General features: G+C 41.5%; 1 protein-coding gene across 1 annotated transcript in view; it reads right to left on the bottom strand.

Annotated features, from left to right (window-relative positions):
* The window catches only part of DLGAP2 (DLG associated protein 2), a 590,667-nt gene that overhangs the window by 145,447 nt on the left and 421,580 nt on the right, over nucleotides 1-23,640 (bottom strand). The window lies entirely within an intron of this gene.

Genomic DNA, 23,640 nt, shown 5'->3' with positions numbered 1-23,640 from the left:
AGCAGACCACATGATGGTGTAACCATGTATATAATTTTATAGGGCCCGGTCTAGCTAATGTTAAGCACTTTGCACCGTAAACGTAACAGTGGTTCCTAGGAACTAAATTCTACTAAAGATTGGATGATTTAATTCTGAGGTTTGGGGTGTACCAAATACAACTGAGTTCATCATGTATTTAAATCTCTTCCCTAGAAATCAGCGCGGCTCAAAAATCTTGACAATTACTGAATTGTTTTCAGGTCTTTGGCTAATTTGATTAGCATTGTTTGTGCCAATTTGGTTGTGAGAAAAAAGTGAATCAACCATTTATACCACATTGCAATTGCGAATTCTTTCTCCAAAAAAGATTCTTTAAAACTATCAGACTCTTTAAAAAAAAGTCAATCCACAAACTTATTTCTGTCATTGCACTAGCAAAAGCCCAGCTTCTTACCAATCATACCTATGTAGTAGTGCACATGACTGCTTCTTCCAATGATTATTACCCATGCTGAGCTTAATGGAACAGGATAAACTCAAGTGGAATATATATAATTCTTGCCTTCTGACATACTACAGAAGCAGCAGATTCTGCTAAATTTAATAACTTTCCCTTGTGACTTTTCAGAGAAATGTGAGGCCCAATAAGTAACAACAAAAAAGGACTTGTAATTAAGTGCTTCTCTATTGTGTTCACAGTCTGATGAATTCTGTTGCTCAGTGTTATATAAGATCTTGCAGCTGTGAAATTTTGCAAACAAATCAAAGAAAGCAGAGAATGCTTCAGTTTGATTTGGATATTCAGAGTCCTCAAATTTCAGATTATTAAACTTTTCAAAAGGAAATGAACATCTGAGCTGTAACAGCAATCTTTTTATAGGAGCAGCCATACATTCCAGTAATTATACTTCATGTTGGCTTCTTCACAGCCTTTTGACATATTTGCTCTAGAAACATAGTTATTGAAAGCTATTGCAAATGCACAATACAAATAACTAGGAGATTGCAAGAGAAATTGAAGCCAGAAACCAGTCTTGTCATATTATAACTTCAATGGATTGACATTGAAATATCCTTTGATGGGACACACAGGATCTGATCTAACGGATGAAGACATCAGCTCCTTGGCTATAGTGGAAATGGCAACCTTCTCAAATCTAGGATGCCATTCAGATACTGAAAACGTAATTGGATGCTTTTCATAAGATTGAGTTTCACATGAATCTTACTATGGAGCTGCCGAAAACAGAAGGGGGTGTGTGTCTCAGCCCTCTTTTCTTGAGCAAAACAAGTTACACTCTGAGTTCTTCATGAAATAAAGGGGTTAAGTCCTTAAGTGACACCCTAATAAGTTTTTTTTAAAGTAGGTTTCTCTGTAATATTTTTTAAAAAATACAGAGGGAAAAATCTATATTAAATCGAGGGGGGAGTATCTCCCAATGCCCTTCTCTTCTCTCCCACATTTCTTAAGGTGCTGAGCAGGTGAATAAAAAGGAGAGTGTCTTTCTTCTGTTGCCCTCCCACTTGCCTCCTCTGCTCAAGCCCCTAATGCACAAAGGTACCTAGTGGGACAGGGATGGTGGGAGCAAGGGTGAGAGGAGTGTCAGCTGAGGGGCAGCAGCATTGGAGTCTGTGTCTGTGCTTATGATGGGGGAACTGGGTAGATCAAGGAAGGATATATGTATTGTAATGTTTATACAACTGGCTTTTATATTTTGTAAACCACTTAGAAGCCTATCTTACCATTATGTGGTATATGAATGAATGAATGAATGAATGAATGAATGAATGAATGAATGAATGAATGAATGAATGGACAAATAGGTGAAGCAGCAACCAGCAGTTGCTTCAGATGCCTTGTAAAGACCTATCGTTCTGCCCAGGCTTTCCCTAACTCGTAAGATGGAACCTTGTTTTATTTGTGTAAATCTTCTGAATTTCTGTTTTCATCACTTTTATATATATATATTTTATTGCTGTTTGACTGGTTTTAGATTGTGTTTTTGTTTTAATGTTGTAATGATTTTTTGAGTATACACTGCTTAGAGATTTTTGAATATTTAATGGTATATAAATGCTTTTAAATAAACAAACAAATAGATAACACGCTTCTTATTTTCCTTCACTCATCCCACTTCTCTGCCCTTTTTGGGTCATCACTTGTTGCTGTTATTCCATTCAGTGGCTACTTCAGATCTTTTGCAGTCTCCATCATTCAGGAAGAAATATTCAGCAGCCATCATTGCTGCCAGTGACTTTACTTGCTGTGATAATGGTGGAGGTTTGTCCCTTTGCCTTGTTCTCCATGACAGAATGAAAGCAAAGGGATCATAGGAGGAAACTGAGCTCTAGGGCACCAATTTACTATAATCCTCTCCTCACCACATTGGCCTGGTTTGCTCATGTACTGCCAGGGCACTCCCTTTGACCTGAGACTAGCCTGCAATACCATCTATTGACTGTTGGGGACTAGGGGTGGAGAAAAATTGTGGCAATTGTTGGGGTTTGAAATTGAATCTCCCACCAGTTTAGAAAACCATGTATCATTACGAGGCAAACTGAAGCCCTTGCTCCAAATTTCACAGTGTCAGTACTCCCATCTGTCAGTTTCTGCCTCTCTCCCCTAATTTCCCAATACTTTCTCACATGTATCAAACTATGGACTTAGTGGGAGTAGAGTGGATGGGGAAGGAGGAAAAAACAGTAGCTGAGTCTAAAACTCAGGGATCCTTTGAGCTGACCCTGCATTGCTGACAGATTCTGGGAAGTGTTTGCTTAAAATGCTTCCTGTCTCATTGAGCAGAAGGAACAGTGCCAGCACCAGGCAAGACTGGGCCTTTGGGCACCAGATTGCCCTGGGGCCTGGTCATCATGCTCCCAAACACCCTCTCCCAATGCAGATGGTGCCTGTCCGCCCCACCTCCCATGACACGTCAGTGCACTAGCACACTGTCCACATACCTGCAATTACCCAAGATGGCAGCAGGGGTGTCAACCCCTTAGAAACACCACTGATGCCATCATGGGTGATGGCAGATGTGTGAACGCAATGGACTTACACGGGAGGTAGGGTTGGTCTATTTAAGCTTGCACTGCTTGCATCAGGGTGTACATTGTTCCCACTCCACAATCTGAGGCAGTGTGATTTGCCCCATAACCCAATGCAGGCATAGAGTGGGAGCTCCATCTTCCCAGCCTAAGGAGGAGCCCTTCTGGGCTGCACGGGCCCTTAGCCAATGCCCGACCTGGCTGCCCGCTAGCACTGGGCCTGAGAAGGAGTAAGAAATTTCCAATTCCTAGAGCTGGTAATCTTAATGTGTTCAGAAGCTTTGGTTGCAGGGAGTTGGAATTTTTGTGGGGCTCTTCTCCAAAGCTCAAAAAGACCCAACCCATGCCAATTCCAGGTAGGTAGGTTTGTTTGCGTGTGTTTATGCCCACTCACACAAGTTCACCCTCTCTAACGGGAACATCAGTTGCCCCCTACAGTTTCTTGGAGGGGGAATTGTCTACATTCAAGTTTCTCTTAAATCCATCTATCTCACAAATAGATCTATGTATTTATATCATAAATAAATATCCACTTGCCTAGCTATCTTTGGCAAGCAAGAATTATATTTAGGTGGCTAGGCAGCTGTACAAAAGTTGGCTTCTTTTCTCTTTTAAACCAGAATGACTTAGGTGTGAATGAGTCACCTACTAACATTTGTGGATGTCTGCATAATGTTGATTTATTTTCACTGTACTGGGTTTATTCAAAAGATTCCTCAAACACTTTTTTAACAGCCCTGAATCACCTATGAATGCATGGCTGCATAAAAGAAATAATTGCTAAACTTTAGTGACATAATTTTCATCAATGAAACTGCAAAACAAAGAAACACTGTGGGATTAGCCAAGTAACAAGAGCTCCAATTAAGAACGGTTAACTCCATTTAAAATGAAATTATTATACTTTGTTTTGTGCATTTTAAAAAGGCTACACTTGGAAAATGAAAAATATACATCTATAAACAACACTGAAATGTTTCTCATGATTCTGGGTGACAGAAGGCCTCTATGAATGAATATAAACATGCAAAGCCTCTCTGACTTTAGATCATATCCCAGTTTGAGGAAAGGACTATAATATCTTGCTGCTCACCCACTAAGAAGAGACAAAGGTTTTGTCTGCAGCATCCAGTAAGGATGAAGGTGAATTCTGGGGTGATACACATTCTAGACTGAACTTGCCTAATCCACAGGTTTCAAAGCAATGTTTGGGTTGGAACACGGTACACTCCGGAATCTACACTCCTGTTATAATTTGAATGGAGTGTGTTGAGGGCTGCTCTTTGTTTTTCAGCTTTACAGTTTCCAAGCTGCTTGGAGCAGCTACAAAGCATGGCTCCTGTCCTGCCACACTGGTTAGAATGCTTACTAACATGGCTTACTAAGTGGTCCATGTATTGATGGGGGCAGCCATCTTTTTTCACATATAATTACCCAAAAGGGACATCACATAATGATGTATGGTCACTTCCTGGACCATGTTAAGCAAGCATTTTCAGCTCATGTGGCAGCCACTGCATTTCTCACTGCTCTAAGCACCTTGGAAACTGTAAAAGAAAAGGAAAAATAAAGAGCAGCCCTCAGACCACCTAGTAAAATTCTACGTTTTTTAAAAAAAGTTTTAAAAAGATCATTTTGAGTGGATTGTTTTTTAAAAAATCCACACATGAAATTGCAAATTGGGACAAAATGGACAGTCATATGCAAAATAGACATGAACTGAGCTAAGAGCATTGCATCCATTCCTAGCATCCACTCAATTATTTAATTGGGACAAACATTAAACCATTATTGCAACTTATTTCACTGCTCATGTTTTATTGTATTCAAACAGATGAAACCAGAGGTCATTTAACTGGTTTTATTACAGCAAATAACAGCCTGCTCTTAAATCAGCCGGGTTCTACCTTGCTAACCCTTTCTTCTATCTTTGCTGGCTCTCATGCTGCCTGTAGGGTTGTTTTTGTCTGCCATCTAGAGCAATTTTGGATCCAGGCTCTTAAAAACTGGGAATAGTTGGGGAAGGGAGAGGCTCAGTAAGTAACTTAGGATAGTATTTTCGGCTCTTTGCCCTGCCCTCCTCAGTTGACTCATCTCCCAGCAGGGCTCATCTTTGTACTACTTTGTATTACTAGCACAGAGTACTAGTAGAACCATGAGTAGGGGATTGGGGGGGGGGAGAGAGATGGAGAAGAAGGGAGCAGATTAATTAATAATGTGTTTTCTCCACATGACCCCTTGGCTTACTTATAGCTCATGCTCATGTTAATCCATTTGAGATTGTACATCTGTGGTAAGAGAGAAAGAGGAGCCATGCCAATACAAGGCCTGAGTGGACAGCAAAAAAGGTTGGAGCAGATGAGACAAAACTATCCAAACCAAATTTGTTGCCATCCCTAGCCATGGTTATCCATGACTGGCTAAATAGTAAGAATGCAAGAAGAGCTTTGCAAGATACCCCATAGGATGCTTCTAGAAGGAAATGCAGTTTGTCCCCAGCACAGAGCTTGGAAGTAACTCGTTAGAAATAATGAGTTACTTGTAATTTATTACTTTTTAAAGTAACGAGCGGATAACTTCATTACATTTTGCTAGTAACAGAACGACTAGTAATTTCCTTACTTTTTAGCAGCAACGGTAATGTTTCCGGCGTTACTTTAGGATGATACTGGGGGGGGGGAGAGAAGCAGGGGAATTCTTCTGCTCCTCTGACTGGTACAAGAAAGACATGTGCCTCGCACTGGGCTTCTGTGCAGTGGCGCTCTACCCTCGTACTCTGTGTTAGGGGGCACGAGGGACGAAGCGGAGAGCCAGACTGCACCTGAGGGCAAGGATGAAGTAGGAGAAGGCAGAGCAGAATGGAGTTGAAGAGCTGAGATGAGTGACGATGGTGTGAGTGTGTGCCCCCCTGCTCGTCCTGTCGCCTCCCCCCTCACGCCTGCTGCCACCTCCCCCTCCCCCCTCATGTCTGTCACCTTCCCCCCACGCCGGCTGCCACCTCTTCCTCGCTCCTGTCACCTTCCCCCTTGCGCCTGTCACCTTCCCCCCCACACCTGCCATGCCTCCCCCCTCGTGCCTACCACCACCTCCCCCCTCATGCTTATCACTGCCTCCCCCCTTGCACCTGCCACCGCTTCCCCCCTCGCGCCTGCCGCACCTTCCCCCCTTGCACCTGTTGCCTTCCTTCCCTTGCACCAGCCACCCCCTGCACCTGTCGCCTTCCCCCTTGTGCCTACTGCCACCTCCCCCTCACACCTATCGCCTTCCCCCCTCACGCCTGTTGCCTCCCTTCCCTCGTGCCTGCCGCCGCTGCTACCCCCATTAAGGTAAGCTGATAAATTACAATGCTCTGAAGAAGAACCTTTAATGACCTTTGAAAATCATCTGTGGGGCATGGTTCAGCCAACATATTTTAATCATATTTGGCTAATTATGGTGCATTTTTTGGCTAATAGCCACAAATATTTCTAATGAAGGTATTGCCCAACTGTGGATTTTGCCATTTCTTTCTTATGGACCAATCAACACAACTATATTTACGTTTATGTTACATTTCTAATGTACTTGAGTCTTATGAGTTCTTTTTAAGAACCCCAGTACGTTACCAGCTATCACCCCTCAAGAAGTAACATAACTTCATACCATAACAATGGTTCATAACTTCACTGTGGATGTATGCCAGCCTTTGAAAATATAAGCATTTAAGACTGTACCATCAATGTCGGGCAGAATGGTATTTACTTTTTCTATCAGATTTTAACTCTTTTTAAAAAAAACTGTGCCATGCTTTTAAGGATGCTTTTTTCAGTGTTGAATACCAAAATGTTTACTCCTTAAAAAATGATGATCATTTAAGCAGGGCTTTATTTCTAGAGAAAAGAGGGGCTGAGTCTCTCAAAAAAATGGCATATCAGTTCCTGGGAGGATGGCATATCATCACTCTCAGGGGCACATTTGGAATGCCCACACAAACAGCCACTAGGCTTTTAGCCACTTGGAGTAGCTGTTACCTCTGTGTGTGTGTGTGCTTTTGAAATGGAAAGGCAGCACTTGGACCTAGGGAAGAATGAATCTGTTTCAGCTTCTCTCAGTTTCTCAGTTTCCAGCCTTCAGTCCACTCCATTTCCACATTAATTTGTGAATTCATATACATTTTTGTGCAGCTTTCTCCTAATATACACATTTTTACAATCATTTTCCTTTAATATAATGTAGTTTTGCTCACTATCTTTGCAAGTCCATGCATTTTTGTGCACACTTTTGGTTGGAAAGCGGCATCACAAAATTTAGAGAAATGCTAATTTTTGAAGAATAGTTGTGTTCCTGTTTGCTTATTGATTCGAGAAGTGCAGATGAGGTAGGTTTGTTTTAAAATGCAAACTGAACAAATGTATCTCCCATCCCTATTTAAAATCTGTATTTGATAGTTTTTATTTTTGAATTTTAATGTGGCATTTTGCTTTTGAAAGCTCTCAAACTATGAGACGGAATGGAATGGACTAGGATAGGAAGGAGTGCTATGCATGAACAACAGCACATATGTTGTTGTTGTTATGTGCCTTCAAGTTGATTACGACTTATGGTTACCCTATGAAACTGTGATCTCCAAGAGCATCTGTCATGAACCACCCTGTTCAGATCTTTTAAGTTCAGGTCTGTGGCTTCCTTTATGGAATCAATCCATCTCTTGTTTGGTCTTTCTCTTTTTCTGCTCCCTTCTGTTTTTCCCAGCATTATTGTCTTTTCTAGTGAATCATGTCTTCTCATTATGTGTTCAAAGTATGATAACCACACTTTCATCATTTTAGCTTTTAATGACAGTTCTGGTTTAATTTGTTCTAACACCCAATTATTTGTCTTTTTCGCAGTCCATGGTATCTGCAAAACTCTCCTCCAACACCACATTTCAGATGAGTTGATTTTTCTCTTATTCGCTTTTTTCACTGTCCAACTTTCACATCCATACATAGAGATGAGGAATACCATGGTCTGAATGATCCTGACTTTAGTGTTTAGTGATACATCTTTGCATTTGAGGACCTTTTCTAGTTCTCTCATAGCTGCTCTCCCCAGTCCTAGCCTTCTTCTAATTTCTTGACTATTGTCTCCATTTTGGTTAATAACTGTGCCGAGGTATTGATAATCCTTGACAAGTTCAATGTCCTCATTGTCAACTGTAAAGTTACATAAATCTTTTGTTGTCATTATTTTAGTCTTCTTGACGTTCAGCTGTAGTCCTGTTTTTGTGCTTACCTCTTTAACTTTCATTGTCATCATGGTCTGTGGGTGGGTAGGAGGCGACAAGGGAGGATGTGGAGAGTGAGACGGGGTGGAGTGGAGAAAACAATTGTTTAAAAAAATGGAGTGGAGGGAAAAAGGAGCCGGAGGGCAAGAACATGGATAAAGGAGAAGGAGGCAGCAGCAGAATGGAGATAAAAAACTGTGGAGGTGAAAGATGACGTGTGTGTGTGAATACTGTGTTTGCACTTGGCACACAAAGTGGCCTCCACCACCCTCTTTGGGTATTGTGCTGCATTTGCAGTATCTTAACTCTTTTGCATCTCAGGGGAAAATGTTTGCTTGGGTGAGTGTCCCTTAGATGGTGGCAGGGCAGGGTCTGGGAGGTGGTTAAGTGAGAGAGATTATGCCTGCTGGCTGAGTGGGGGGGTTGCACTCGATTTGACGTGCAAAGACCTAAGTAGCGGCCTCTGCCTCCCTCCCCACCTCCCTTACCAGCAGAGAGACTACCATTGCTATCATGGATAAAAAGAATTATTCTACTACCTCTGTATGTGTGTGTTTATTTTTAATATTGTTTTAGGCTACTTAGAAGTGCAACAGCCAAGGCCAGCACCTTGTAGGTGGGTTTTTTTTTAAAAAAGTAACTGAAATGTAACTGTAGTGATTACTTTTGAGAAAAAGCAAAGTAATCAGTTACTTTCAGATCAGTTGTAATTTTAACGGTAATTACTACTTTTGGGGCCATGTAACTGTAACTGTAATTTATTACTTTTTAAAAATAATCTTCCAAGCTCTGCCAGCACCTGGTATTCAGAGAGATGCTGCTGCCCCCAGAGTTACGGCAAAGATGGGGGAACCTGTGGTCCTCCAGATGTTGTTGACTCCAACTCTCATCAATCCCAGGCAGCATGGCCATTGGTCAGAAATGATAGGAGTTGTAGTCTGGAGGGCCTCGGGTTCACCATTCCTGACTTACACATTATATTTAAGTACCATGGCCAATAACCACTGATAGATGTACTCTATAAGTTTGTCTAAACCTTTTAAACTAGGTTTTATGAGCCCCTGAGACAGAGGCCTTCATTTGTCCCACCAACCCTTTTCCCAGAAGAAAGAATCCTAATCACCCTTCATTTCCAAACTGTTTGACATTGTATAAATGCCTCTGGTTCAGAATTCTACTCTGAATCTTTGATCTCTCAGCATTAGTCCCTTCTTGGCGGTGATGAAAAAAACAGAACAAATGTTTCACAGGTGCAGTTGTATTCAAAATTCACTTCTGGGGGTGGAGGAGTGATGTCCTTGATAATCACAACTGAAAATTAATGTGAAGATACTAGATAAATTGACTATTGGAAAAATGTGGCTCTGCCTCTATCCTAAACCTTTACAAGGGTATACAATATGTCATGTCTATGGCTGTAAGCAACACCTGTGTGGAACATGTGTTGTCTTTATAAAAGGGCTAATATATAGACATAGGGAGAAAACTATCTTCATGCAAAGACACATAGCATCAAAACAAAGTACATTTTTATGGTGCTAGTTTTCATGACCACATTTTCATGCAGGCCAGAAACCAAGCCATTTTCACTGTCCCCCTCAAATAAATGTGTGCATGTGCACATGCATGCCTGCTTTATGGAACATTGTGTGTGAAAATACACACATGAAATAAGCATCTTGAACCTGCAAATGTTTTGTATTTGGATATTAAACAGTGGTGGCACGATCCAGTTCTTCCCACACCACATTTGGAGGGAAAGAGCATGGAGCTCACTTCCTGTGGAGGAAAGGAAGCCTGGGGGAACGGGTGGCTGAGAAGGAAGAGGGGAGGAAGCTGGAAAGGAAAAGGATGTCTGCCCCTTTCAGATGTTCAGAGGGGGCCCCACGTCTGTGTGTGTTTGTGTGAGTGAGTGTGTGTGTGTGTGTGTGTGTGTGTGTGTGTGTGTGTGTGAAAGCCCGCTGCTGTGAACCCATCCTCCGCCTTATGAACATTTATTGAATGCATGGCATTCCTCCTTAATGTGTAAAAGAATGGGCTTTCAAGTCCAGGAAATCCCTCCTCTGCTCCTAGCTACTATCGCTCAACTGGAAGCTTACACCTCCACTGCTGACTCCTGCTATTGATCTACGCACATGACTTTCCTCAGGGAGAATACAGGCATCTTCTTTCTGCACAGTTTCTTTTCTTTTCAACCTTCTCCCATTCTAGGCCCACATTTCCTTCAGGCTTCCCATGTGTCCATAATCTGGATCACAACCATAGAAGCACTTCCAACCACAGGGACCTGGTTATATTGACTGCCCCTCTCCCAACACCCACCCTCATGGCTGCTTCTATATCCTCCACATCACTGTGCCTGGCAGACAGTGGACGTAATTGATGTGAGAGGCCAAAGCATGGCTGGTTGTTGCCTAGCCAGCCACCAGCACACTCAGAGGAACCCCACCCGGCTCCTCCTTCTGCCTCCCACTGGGATGACTGTGGAATAATCCCCTTGGCTAAGCAAAGGAATTGCAAAGACCATTATTGGAGGGTGAAAGGATGATTCCATAAAGTATTATGTGGAATATGCAGCAATGGTGATGATTAGGAAGGTATTTGTTTAGCTAAAGCAGTTGATTACTTAGAGCAAATATGCATAGATTTGGGAGTGAAACCTGCTGCCACAGCGCACCCCCCCCTACTCTACACATGTATAACATATGAAAGGGACTATAGTCACATCCACAGGGTTGTATCCAACTAAGTCCAGTTGAAATTAATGAACCTAAATTAGTCATGGCTACTAACTTCAGTGGGTTTGCTCTGAGTAGAAATAGCATTGGCTGCTATCCTCAGCGTTCTTCTGGAAAGGAAAGGAGCTGCAGATTTTCTTCCTATTCTAATAATGGCTGAGTCCAAAATCTTGACAGACTACAAAAAAGTGGTAGGTGAGGTGTAATGCCAACCATCAAATTGGCCATCAAGTTCACCAGGTGACTTTGGGCTAGTAATATCTCTCAGCCTATCTACCGCACAGGCTAGTCATGAGGATAAAATGAGAGAAAGGGATCAAACCACATATGCTGTCTTAAGCTGGAGGAGATGCAGGATATATATATATGCAGTCACTTGGTCTTTATGTTGTACTCACTTCCCATACACCTCCTTCCCAGCTTTCCTCATACAGCTCTGGTTGCCTGCTTACTAGGGCCTCTTTATGCACCCATTATGCAGGGGTCATGAAGGCACTGAGGGTATCTTCCTCTTTACAAGGCCACTAGTCTGAGCTGGCTTGCTAGGTAGCCACATTGTAGCCAAGGCCCTACCCTAGGAACCAGTTACCTTTGCCATTTGGCTTCTGGGGACAGGGTCTTAGGATGCTCTTCGGAGGCTTACCTAAGTTTTGCTGTCTGGTTTTTGTATGGATCTGAAATGAATTACTTAGGGTGATATTCAGTGCTAGTCCTACTCAGGGTAGACCCATGAAGTTAATAGATATGGCTAACAGGTTCATTAACTTCAATAGGTCTACTCTGAGCAGGACTTAGTTGAATACAACCAATGATTTTCATGGAACACCCATGTAGGTGTTGGGTCCCTGAACTTGATCTGGTCATTGTGAAATTCTGCCTTCCTACATAAATACTTGGCCTTTTTATTATATTGAGTCCCCCACCTTCCATTTCCTCACAACCTACTCCAAGAAATAAACTTTATCAATGAGATTCAGTGCTGATGCTATGGTATGACTTAGACAGTTAACTACTCTAATTTATATATCATGCCATGGTATCATCTCATCAGTTGACTGCAAGTCCTAAATAGAAGTAAACAAACAAGATTTCTGTGTACTGCCATGCACAATTACAGAATTAGAAAAAAGTAAGAGGAAAAACAAACCTTTTACAAATAATGCATTTTAAGATATGCATCAACCCCAACAGAATGCCACAATGTAACTATCCATAATTATTGGTCAGTACATGAATCTCATTTGACCATACCCCAGAAAGGGATTGCACAAGTCGTCTAATGGATGGATTACCATGGGGTGACATTTTTTCAAGGGGGAAAAAGTGAGACCTGTTGACACACACACCCTTTAAAAAAAAATGAAATGGTATTTCGCTGAATAAGACTACTGCTCCATCTAGCTTTTCCACCTAATTTTTGTTGAGTAGAAGCTACAGGCCCAATATTGTCTGAGTGGAACTGCTTTCTCCACTGAGGTAGAAAAGCTTTCTGCACATACAGAAGTTTTGGCTGTGCCTCTATGCATACATAGGATCCTGGATGGAAGCACATAACTTTTGAAGACCTAGAAACAATGCATAATTTAGCTTTGATATAGGTGAAGCAACAGCCCTTCATTTCAGATAGAAAGGACAAGTTTTAGTTATCTTTTTCTGTGGGTGGCAAAGGAATTATGTTCAGTGAAGAAAATTCCTGCAGATGTCCTCACATTATTACAACAGTTAACTTTCACAGATTTTTTTTAATTCATGCAGGATATCTTGTGTTTACGAAGACACTAGCTATTTAATAGGTAACTACTATGTCTATGTAGAGCTTTTCTTGACAAAGTAGCATTGCCTGCAAACCCTTGCATAAATAATGGCTGGTGTGGTCTCCAGTCACAAAATAATCCAAAATCAATTAAACAGAATCCTCACAAATGTACAGAAGCCAAGATACTTGAGAAGGTAGCATATGTGCTGTAGATTCTTAAGTCATCTAAGCTGTAATTCACATGGCTATTTCCTGCTCCTTTCCAGTAACATAAGCAATGGGAGGGGTGGACAATATAATATTTCCTGCACATCCCTACTCTTCCCCTGGTTTTAGTGGCACTGGCACTTCATTACATATGTTACTCCACTGATGTAGGAAAGCTGTATGAAACAATCAACTATGCTGTTTGCTTAACATAAGAATCAGCCCACAAAGATTAAAATGTGGGTGTTCAAATGTGAATGTGCTACCTAAAGAATTGGAATTATCATTTTTGTTGGTCCTGCAAGTTCTTACAGACTGAGAGCTTCAATGAACATTCCTAACCTTTTCCATATTTTCTGTGACTCTTGACACACCCAAACAATCAAAAAACACAGCAAGGCGCCTCACATGAAGTTTGTGAATTTGAACTGTAAACTGCAAGAGGATGGCACATGGAAGAATGCAAAATACTGCCTACTACTTGCAAAGAAAAAACATTATGCTAACTGCACTTAAGGCTACGGTACATTTAACTACAGAAGAAATTTTACCTTTTCAAAGAGGAGGCCCCCAAACTCCATTTTTATATGAAAAATTGGATTCCATAGAATACAACAAAATCTGTGAAAGTAATAATAATACTTAATGCTTAGCGCTTTGGATAGTGATTAACAATTTTCAACACGCTAAACAAACATTTTGCCAACCTATATTTTAACACTGCAGAAGAAGCAGAAAAGCAACCAGAAGATTCTACCGACATTCCACATCAAAGCCTAGTTTGGATGTAATGCTAAAACCATAGTTTGGTGTTGCATGCCTAAGCTGTGGCAAGCCTCAAGTTCACAAGCTCCCACCTTCCCAGCTCCTCCTTGGCATGCACCAGAGAAGGAAATCAGTCACTTTTGCAGATTTTAAACTAAACAGAATTCCTCCTTACATTCAAACTCAAGGGAACTATGGTTAGTTCAAAGAAGCGAGTATCAAAGTAAGACTTATAAACCTGACTTGCTTACTAACATAGTTTAAACTAACTAGACTTCCCAAAATATTGATATAATAAGGAATGCCAAAGGAGAAGAAAGCAGAGAGGAAGGAGCACTCAAGTCCAAGGCCTGCACATGTAATGCCCAAGTTATGGTTCAGCATTATGTCAGAACTAGCATAGAATGTTAAGTAAAAATAGTGATACTATAGCAATATTGATTCAGTAGCAATATTGCACAAGACTCTGTAACAAGTAATTCACTTTTTATACATAGTTATGCTATGCAAGTGTTCATGCAGTGTTATGTATCTGAATGTTGGCGAGAACTACATTACTGTCCTTATAATGGAAAAAATAATTCAATAATGGGGGGGTGGAGGTATACAGTTGTGAAAATGTTTCTTGCATTTCTGAATGCAAGAAAAAGAATGCTATGTTTTCTTTAGGATACCTGTGCCCAAGGTTTTTTGGGGAGATAGTTCAAACTTTCACATTAGGGCTCCTCTATCGAACAGCTGCCAATGTGACCAGATAGCAGCTTTTTGTTTTGTTTGATCCTACAAAGATGAGAAGCATAGTACATGAATCAGTGTACAGCTCTTATATTGAAAGGTTGAGAATAATCTCCCTGGAAGATATCAAGGGAAATCACTTAATTTATGCAAACCACATGCATTATGGGCTGCTCTGTCCAAATGCAAGAGTTGATAAACTCGCATTGCGTGGCTTACATGAATCTTACTCTTTTGCAGTTATGTTAAAGGGCCAAGCAGAACCCTGAAATAATCACCTGCAACTTTACATGATGTCAAATAATTTGGGCTATTTGCCTTAATAATTTCACCATGAATGTCTGCAAAGGAAGAAAGAATGGAGCAGATGAATTATAACAAAATTAAGAACTTCACTGGAGCATGTACTTTATTCTCCATATAAATGTTCACCAAGGAGAATTTCAGCTGCCTTATTTGAAGAACCTAATTAAGATAACAAAAGAATCCACTCTAGGTTACGGCTGAATGCAAATATACTACAATGTGCTCTTGACTGAAGAAGAGTGAACAGGACAAATTTTATGATAGAGAAACATTCAATGCAACAAATCGGACAACCACAATGGCTGACTCATGTGACTGTGTCTGAGATGGTACAGTCCTCCCATCAGGACTATAACTCCTGAATATTCAAATATTTTGTCTGAAAGCAATCACATATGAAAGTTATGCTCCACGAAATAGCCCAATAATCATGTTAGAAAAATTGTACCTAGTATTAGCCTCTTTTAGATGCAAAACACAAGATCAGCAGTGATGTTATCGGTTGCTAGACTGTGTCACTTCAGATGATAAGTGGGCAATCTTATAGGTAAATACTTTCTCTTGCAAATAAAACAAACATCCAAAACTATCATATTGTAAAAGGTTAGGCTTGATGCCCTCTAGAAGTTGTGGACTACAACGCCCATCACCCTTGACCACTGGACATGCCAGTTAGAGCTGATGGGAATTGCAGTCCACAACCTCTGGAGCAGCCTTTCCCAACCAGTGTGCCTCCAGATGTTGTTGGACCACAACTCCCATCAGCCTCAGCCATTGGCAATGCTGGCTCAGGCTGATGGGAGTTGTGGTCCAACAACATCTGGAGGCACACTGCTTGGGAAAGGCTGCTCTGGAGGGTACCACACTGGCTACCTCAGGGCTAAAACCTTTTCTCTGACAGGCCTATTTTGTATGTGTACACAATGGGCACAATTCACTAATAGGCAAAAAAACCTTGCGGTTTAAGAATGTACCTATCATAAACAGATATTTCTATCAAACTTTAAAAAGCAGGGAAATTGGGCAGCTATAGTGAATGCATCAGGGGAGCAGGAGACCTGACCTTCTCTCTGAGATATTGTACTGCCCTACACATTTGTCAAAATGCAAACAAAATTTGGGTTGGTCTTTCACAGTCCAATCCACTTCCTGTGTAACTTGGAAGAATTTGGTAACATGTGCTTCTGAGCATATGGTGAGTGGTGGCAATACCTGCCATCTCCAAAGATGGAGAATTACAGTTTTGTATGTTTGTTGGTGCTCTTCTTTGCTTCATTCCTGTGTTACTATTGTTTCTACAGAGAATCTAATATAGAAAATTTAATTTCTGTCATTATTCATCGTAGAAATCTGTGTCAAATTTATTTTTATGAATTTCAAAGCCTTTTTATTGGTCAGTGTCATATGATGGTGAAGACAGCTTTTTGTGTTTCAAATTGGAGGTTATATTCTGTTGCTATTTTGGGTGCATTAACAGTTCAATCTGAAACTGCAGTTTGATGTAAAATCAGACAGATTACAATATGTTGCTACTCTAGCTGTTGGAAAAAACAAACTTAACCTGCCCAAGATGCATGTTTTCAGCCTGCTATGTTTAAACCACTTCATTTAAGGCAAGGTGGGCACAGTCAATTAAAAACATAGAGCACACCTAGGAATTTGCTAGAATATATTTCACCTCCCACTGTTTTATCTTGTGCGAACTGAGATCATCCTGATGTCCACTGGAGGCTATTCTGCAGAATAGTCAGTGCCATTATTCCACAATTATTTTTGGTAATTTTGCAAAGTGTTGCTGTACTTCACATATTCACAGAACTAGAAACAAAAGAAAATGATTTCCTATAGGAAACTTCACTAAAATTGCAAAGTAAATAAGACATATTTAAAGTTACTATCTGAACTATGTCAACTGTCTTAATAATGTTGCTTCCTCCCTGCTAAAACAAGATCAGCACAGCACATATCTTGTTTCTATTATTTGGGCTGACAGTGGGCATTTGCTGGGTAAGTCTGCCACTGAGGCACCTTCCTGTGGGTCCATGGGGCAGGGGGTTCAACCCTGCTTGCTCTGTTGGGAGTTTAGTGCTAAGGACTTCTGTAACAGAAATCCATGTAAATTTAGATACAAGTGTTCCATCAGTGCTGGCTCTCATCCTTCACCAGTTGCTCCAGAGTTCAGGGATTCAGGGGTTTACAGAAAGGAAAAAAGCCTAGATCTGGAGGACAGCCTTCAGGTAAGGGGTCCCACCCCAATTAATATTCAGTGACGTTTGCCTTTGCTCCATCAGTACAGTACAGTTGGGGGGCACAGCTAATACCATGGAAGACAGAAACAAAATTCAAAGGGACCTTGACAGGCTGGAGCATTGGGCTGAAAATAACAGAATGAAATTCAACAGGGATAAATGCAAAGTTCTACACTTAGGAAAAAGAAAACAAATGCACAGTTATAAAATGGGGGATACTTGACTCAGTAATACGACATGTGAGAAGGATCTTGGAATTGTCATTGATCACAAGCTGAATATGAGCCAACAGTGCAATGTGGCTGCAAAAAAGGCAAATGCTATATCAGGCTGCATTAACAGAAGTATAGTTTCCAAATCGCATGAAGTATTAGTTCCCCTCTATTCAGCACTGGTTAGGCCTCATCTTGAGTACTGTGTTCAGTTCTGGTCTCTACACTTCAAGAAGGATGCAGACAAAGTAGAACAGGTTCAGAGGAGGGCAACAAGGATGTTCAGGGGACTGGAAACCAAGCCCTATGAGGAGAGACTGAAAGAACTGGGCATGTTTAGCCTGGAGAAGAGAAGAATGAGGGGAGATGTGATAGCACTCTTCAAGTACATGAAAGGATATCACACAGACGAGGGCCAGGATCTCTTCTAGATCGTCCCAGAGTGCAGGACACGGAATAATGGGCTCAAGTTGCAGGAAGCCAGATATCGACTGGACATCAGGAAAAACCTCCTTTAGAGCCATATGACAATGGAACCAATTACCTAGAGAGGTAGTGGGCTCTCCGACACTGGAGGCATTCAAGAGGCAGTTGGACAGCCATCTGTCAGGAATGCTTTGATTTGTATTCCAGCATTGAGCAGGGGGTTGGACTTGATGGCCTTATAGGCCCCTTCCAACTTTATTATTCTATAATACCCTAAGTGGGTGGATGCAGTTTCCTTGGAGGAAGGTTTTCGTTTTGTTTTCAGGATTCCAGTTGTTGGGGAGCATAGGCCCTATATGGCAGGGAATCTGAAGTTGGTAGTTGGAATGGAGCTAGTGGTGCAGGAGAAAATAGATAAGGAGGTAGCTGAGGGACGGGTATTGTGTCAGTTTGATTATCCTCCTATGCCACTTTAAGGGTATCTCCTTTGGGCATTGTTCCTAAGAAAGATCCTGGTCAATACTGCCTCATTCATCACCTGTCTTACCCTAGGGGACAGTCAGTGAATGATGCTATATAAATACCTTAAATAAATGCATTTGTGTGTAGATTTAATCATCATGCAACTTAGTAGTAGAAGTTCAACAAATCTTTTGTTTTAAAGGAACTTTGCCTACCTGTAACATGCAGTGTTTGTGACAATAATTATGGCAATTTCATACAATTGCACATTATTTTCTAACAGTATGTTCCCAAGAAAGTATAGGAAAACTTCTAATGCAGAATCTAGGACAATATGAACAACCCCATGAATCACTCTGATTTCAATGGGGCACAAGCACATACAAAACTTTGTGAAGATTGCTCCATAATACTTATACCAAATTGTGATATTTAGGGCCCATCCATACCTCACCACAAAATCTGCATTTTCCACATTTGGTTGGTGGTCTCGAGATCCATACATGTCCTGTTTGTGGTTGGATTATTGTGAAAACCCGATTATCAAGCATCCATACATGTGGGCTTTGTTTTCTAAATTGCTCTAGCATTGGCCACTCCCCTAAGTCCAACCCTTTTCAGTGATTGGTCCATAATGGTCATTTGCTTTTTGCACGCTTTTTCAGAAGAGGGCAGAAACTTCTATCTTTTTTTTTATTCCCACGCATGGACAGGTTTGTGGATGTGCTATTGGATGGAAAGGAGACAAGAGGCTTGGCATATGATGGAAGAACGCCCACGGACCACCTATTCCAGCTAAATCCATGGCATTGCGTCCAAGAACATACATGTTAATGCAATTGATTATCAGTTTAGGAAAGCATATTGGTTTTTCAGTGGTATTTCTAATGAGGATTTGTGAATGCGAAAATCCGTACTAGCTTGCAACGTCATATGGACAACGGTGAATTAATGAGGACAAAAAGCTAAAACACTACAGATTATACAGTCGTATGGACAGGCCCTTAGAGTAAGTGTGGAGAAATGTAGATGGTCCCCAACCTTTCAACCTCCAATCTCCTACAGTTTTGTCACTAAAAAAGTACAGAGGGCAACAGGAATGAAATAGGAACACACAGAGACAAGATATTGTCACCAAATAGTTAACGGGCCACTATAGGAAAAGCCACACACATTTTGATTTTATACATGAACATTTAAAACCTCTAAAAATTAAAAATGTCTACAGCAATTTCAAGGAACAAAGTGTAGTTCCTGTTGCATTTTTAAAAACAGGAACATTATTTTGGGATAACCCAGGTTAAACACTTTTAAGTTCCACGGATTTCAGGGGGACAAGCACGTTTTAAGTTTGCCATTGAAAAACTAATAACACCTCAAAATGCTTGGCTGGATTGTGGCCTGTGTTTTGAATGATTATTCCTCAACTTTGTTTACCTCTTAAGAAAGATGAAAACCTATTTATCATATTTTTTAAAATGCAATGCAGCTTTGTTTTCAGAATTCAAGAGAGCAGATAAAGACAGCTAAGTCCTCTCACATTTCCAGTGATGTACACTGTAATGTATGTATCTGCAATCTGAAGTCTTGATAATGAATAATAACAAAAGGAAGAAAAAGAAAAACCAGGTACACATAACAAGATAAATAAGGAAGAATAGAAAAAGTTGCAAATCTGTACAAAAGGCAAATTTAAGAATTAGATATTATATAAATATCCATATGGTGTCATCTAGATTTCTCTTCCGGCAATGTAAATTAGGCTATTTCTTTTATAACATTTATGTCTTTACCGAAAACTAAAACAAGAAGAAGCCTATTTTCTGTTGACTGGACCAAAAGTCAAAGCAAAATGGAACATTAGAGGGAAAAACCCCTGTATTTGGCCTCCTTATAAACAAGATTGAGTATGAACAATGAAGCGTATTCCCCGCTCCCCCAATTCTGCCAATGCAACGCCTCAAATCGTAAACTGTATCTTTATGATGGGTAAGAAGAAAGAAGGACAGTGTTTCCTGGAATCTACAATAAGTGAGCATTCTTCTTTTGGAAAGTCCCCTCTCACAGGACTGGCCCAAGACATTTTGCTGCCAGAGGCACAGCACAACATGGTGCCCTTCCCATTAAATTCAACATGCAGAAGCCAATCTGACTGGCAGTTGACTCTTACTTCCATCCTGGCAACAGGACACCATTCTTCTTCACATCAGGGGACTGTGGGTTAGTTTAAGGAGCATTTAGGTGGCACAGGGCAGGTCATGTGGAACATACAACATTGCCCTCTTAATACCTTGTTGTGCTCCCCATCTCTGAGTATCTGCTGCCTGTAGGGTTGCCAGGCAGAAGCATCCCTAACTCTGAGATTTCAGGGACAGGCCGTAATTATGTCACAGGGTGGGCCCAAGTGATGTCACGGAGCGGACCCTAGTGACGCCATTCAGCATGATACATTAAGCATCAACCACAGTTGCTTAGAGCATACCATTCAAACAAAAAAAATTCTGATTGGAAATTAAGATAGAAATCTTAGCTAAATGAGAGTGTTCCCAGGTCCAGCTGAAGTGATAGGATCATTCCTTCTCACCTGCTTAGTCTGGGTAGGGAACATTTAATTTAGTCTACTTGCCTCTGGCAAGAACAGTTTAAGTGCCCTCACCCAGGCCAGTCACCAGAAGGCCATTGAAGGAAAAAGGGAGCCTAGTGTTGTGGAGATGTTAGATGGGAGCACTCAGGAGTAAAGATGGATGCCCCCACAGGGCTGCAAATCTAAACACACTTACTAAGGGAGTAAGCTCCATAGAGCTCAACAGGATTAACCTGAGTAGATATGGTTAGGATGGTGCTGTTGTTGAGGCTTGCCTAGGGATTCTCTGCAAAGATACTGGTATCAAAAGCAGGGTTGGCAATCCCCTGCCTGGAATGCTCTGCCTGCCTTTTAACATGGGTGCTCCAAACTTCTTTACAGACTTGACATTTCACTTCAGAGAGAGGTTTGTGAAATGAGTAAGAGTTAAGAAGATTCTCTAACCTTTCCTACCTACCATGTGGGCTGCTGTAAACTCATTTTGACAGCCAACCCAATGCAGTAATAACTGACAGACAGAAAACACACAAGGTTTGGTCTTCTTTCACAGGCAATAGCTTGGGAACAAAAGAAGTTGAAGCCACACTTCCCAGTATGTGAATTCTCTTTTACCACTATTGAGCAAGAAACAAAGCATCATGCAACTAACAAGGTGCATCATCAGGGGGTTTAAGTGGATTGATCTGAGCGCATGGAACCACTGTTGTTGCTTCTATGGATATAAGGGAGTGAGGTCAGAGATAAATGAAATGCAAACAGAAAAAAGAAAAACAAAAGACAGTGATGATTTCCTAAATGTAATACCATACCAATTACCACAAGATTCCTATGAGTAACGCAGAAAACTCAGCATCCCACAACCAGTCAGGGTTCCTAAGCAAAAACCAAAACTAAAAAAAAAAAGGCAGCCAGTCAGCCAAGGTCACAGAAATCGCCAAGCACCACAACCTGACCCGGGGGTTGCAGTTAGTGCAGAATGCTGCGGCACAATTGCTGACATGAGTGAGACTCTGTCAGCACATAATACGTCTGCTCTGAAATCTGTACTGGTTATTGATTTGCTACCAGGAAAAGTTCAACGTGCGCTTTCCATGTTATGGGTACCACACAGTAGTTGTTCTGCTCTTGTAAGAAATGGATCCTTCAGTGTGGCAGCACCTACACTTTGGAACTCCCTGCCTGTTGACATTAGGCAGGGACCTTCATTGTCCTCTTTTTGGCACCTGCTGCTTAGGCAAGCCTACCCAGGCATGTAGAAGCTATTATGCTTTTTATCTGTTTTTGACTCACTGTTAGTTTTATTATTTTGAATGTTTTTAAATACTTGTTTTTAACTGTTTTTGCCAATGATTTTATTGTTTTAATTCCTTCTGTAAACTGCTTTGAAGTTATTTTACAATGAAGTGGTGTATAAATGCTGTAAGTACAATACATAAATAAATAAATTTCAGAATCACTGTGACCCTTGGGCCTCTTCCTCTTTTAGGAACAAAGGAATCTGCCTTATTCCAACTCAGACCATTTTATACTATCTAGCTCAGTACTGGTGACATGGATTAGCATTGGATTTCCAGGATTCCAGGCAAGAGTCTTTTCCAGACACTGGATTTTGGACCTTTGCATGCAAAGCATGTGCCCTACTACTGAGCTACAGTCCTTCCCCTGTTTAAAAAAGTATCTTTTAAAATTGTTCTTTTCAATTCACTAATGAATGAGCAGCATACCTAGGGCAGATCCACATCAAACATTTAAATGGCTTACCTAGATTTGAAGCATATGAATCCCACCATGGGATTCATGGGAACTGTTGTTTGTTAAGGGTGGTGGGAACTGTAACTGTGAGGGGGAAACTACACTTCCCAGGATTCTTGGGGGAAAGTCATGTGCTTTAAATATGAGTTGGATGTGCTTTAAATGTATGGATCTGCATTACTTCATAAACCTTGCCTGCATATAAATCATTTTAATTAATTTTTAAAAAAGAAATCAGCTACAAAGTTTAGTTGGTGAGCATGGGCTATTCACCATCTCAGCTTAATCTGCCCCTCAGGGTGAAAACAACAAAGGGGGACAATGACCAGTGCAAGCAACAAGAGCACACTTAAAATGTAGAGGAAATAATAATGAACAACCATCAGGGCTGGCCCCAGGGATGCCGGGGCCCTTGGGCACCAGCCTGCCCTGGGCCCTGGTGCATGCACATTGCACCTACCTACCTACCTACCAGGCGGGCAGGATGGCAGGCAGGCTGGTGAGCGAGGAGGGGGCAGCATGGTGGGGGGGCTGGCAAGAGGGTGGGGGGCAGCTGAGTGAAAGAGTGGGGGTGGGCAAGTGAGCAAGGGGGTGGGTGAGTGAACAAGCGAGCGAGTGTGGGGCAAGACAGCGGGCGAGCGAGCAAATGGGGGGAGAGGGTGACCGAGGAAGCAGGTGGGGGAAAGGCAAGCAAGGGAGCTGTCAGGGGCAGAGGGCAAGTGAGGGAGCGAGCGGACAGGGGAGGTGCAGGCCGGCAGCTCCCTTTCTGTGATCCGCGGTAGGGAGCCTGATGCGGAAGGGGAGCGCTACTCCCCCACCATAATGAGAGGCCCTTCAGGGGGCCCTGTGGGTCACAGGGCCCTCAGCCAGGGGCCCACCTGGCTGCCCTTTGGAGCTGGCCCTGACAACCATAGTGTAAAATCAGATACATGTCTCGAGACATAGTATGAAGAAATATTTATATAAGCATGAATGTAAAAGATGTTTATTATTTACACAACCTGGAAAGATAATTATAGAGCAACCCTATGCATGTTTACTCCGAAGCAAGACCCAATGTATTCAATGGGGCTTACTCAAACAGGGAAGTGTGCATAGGACTGCAATCTTAAATGATAAGGAACAACACTCACTCAACCCAAAATTCAGAATCATGCACCTGAAGCTGTTTTG

Source organism: Rhineura floridana, chromosome 4 (genome assembly GCF_030035675.1).
Source record: "Rhineura floridana isolate rRhiFlo1 chromosome 4, rRhiFlo1.hap2, whole genome shotgun sequence".
Taxonomy (NCBI): domain Eukaryota; kingdom Metazoa; phylum Chordata; class Lepidosauria; order Squamata; family Rhineuridae; genus Rhineura; species Rhineura floridana.
The sequence above is the reverse complement of the archived record's forward strand: the minus strand, read 5'-3'. Positions and strand labels throughout refer to the sequence as shown.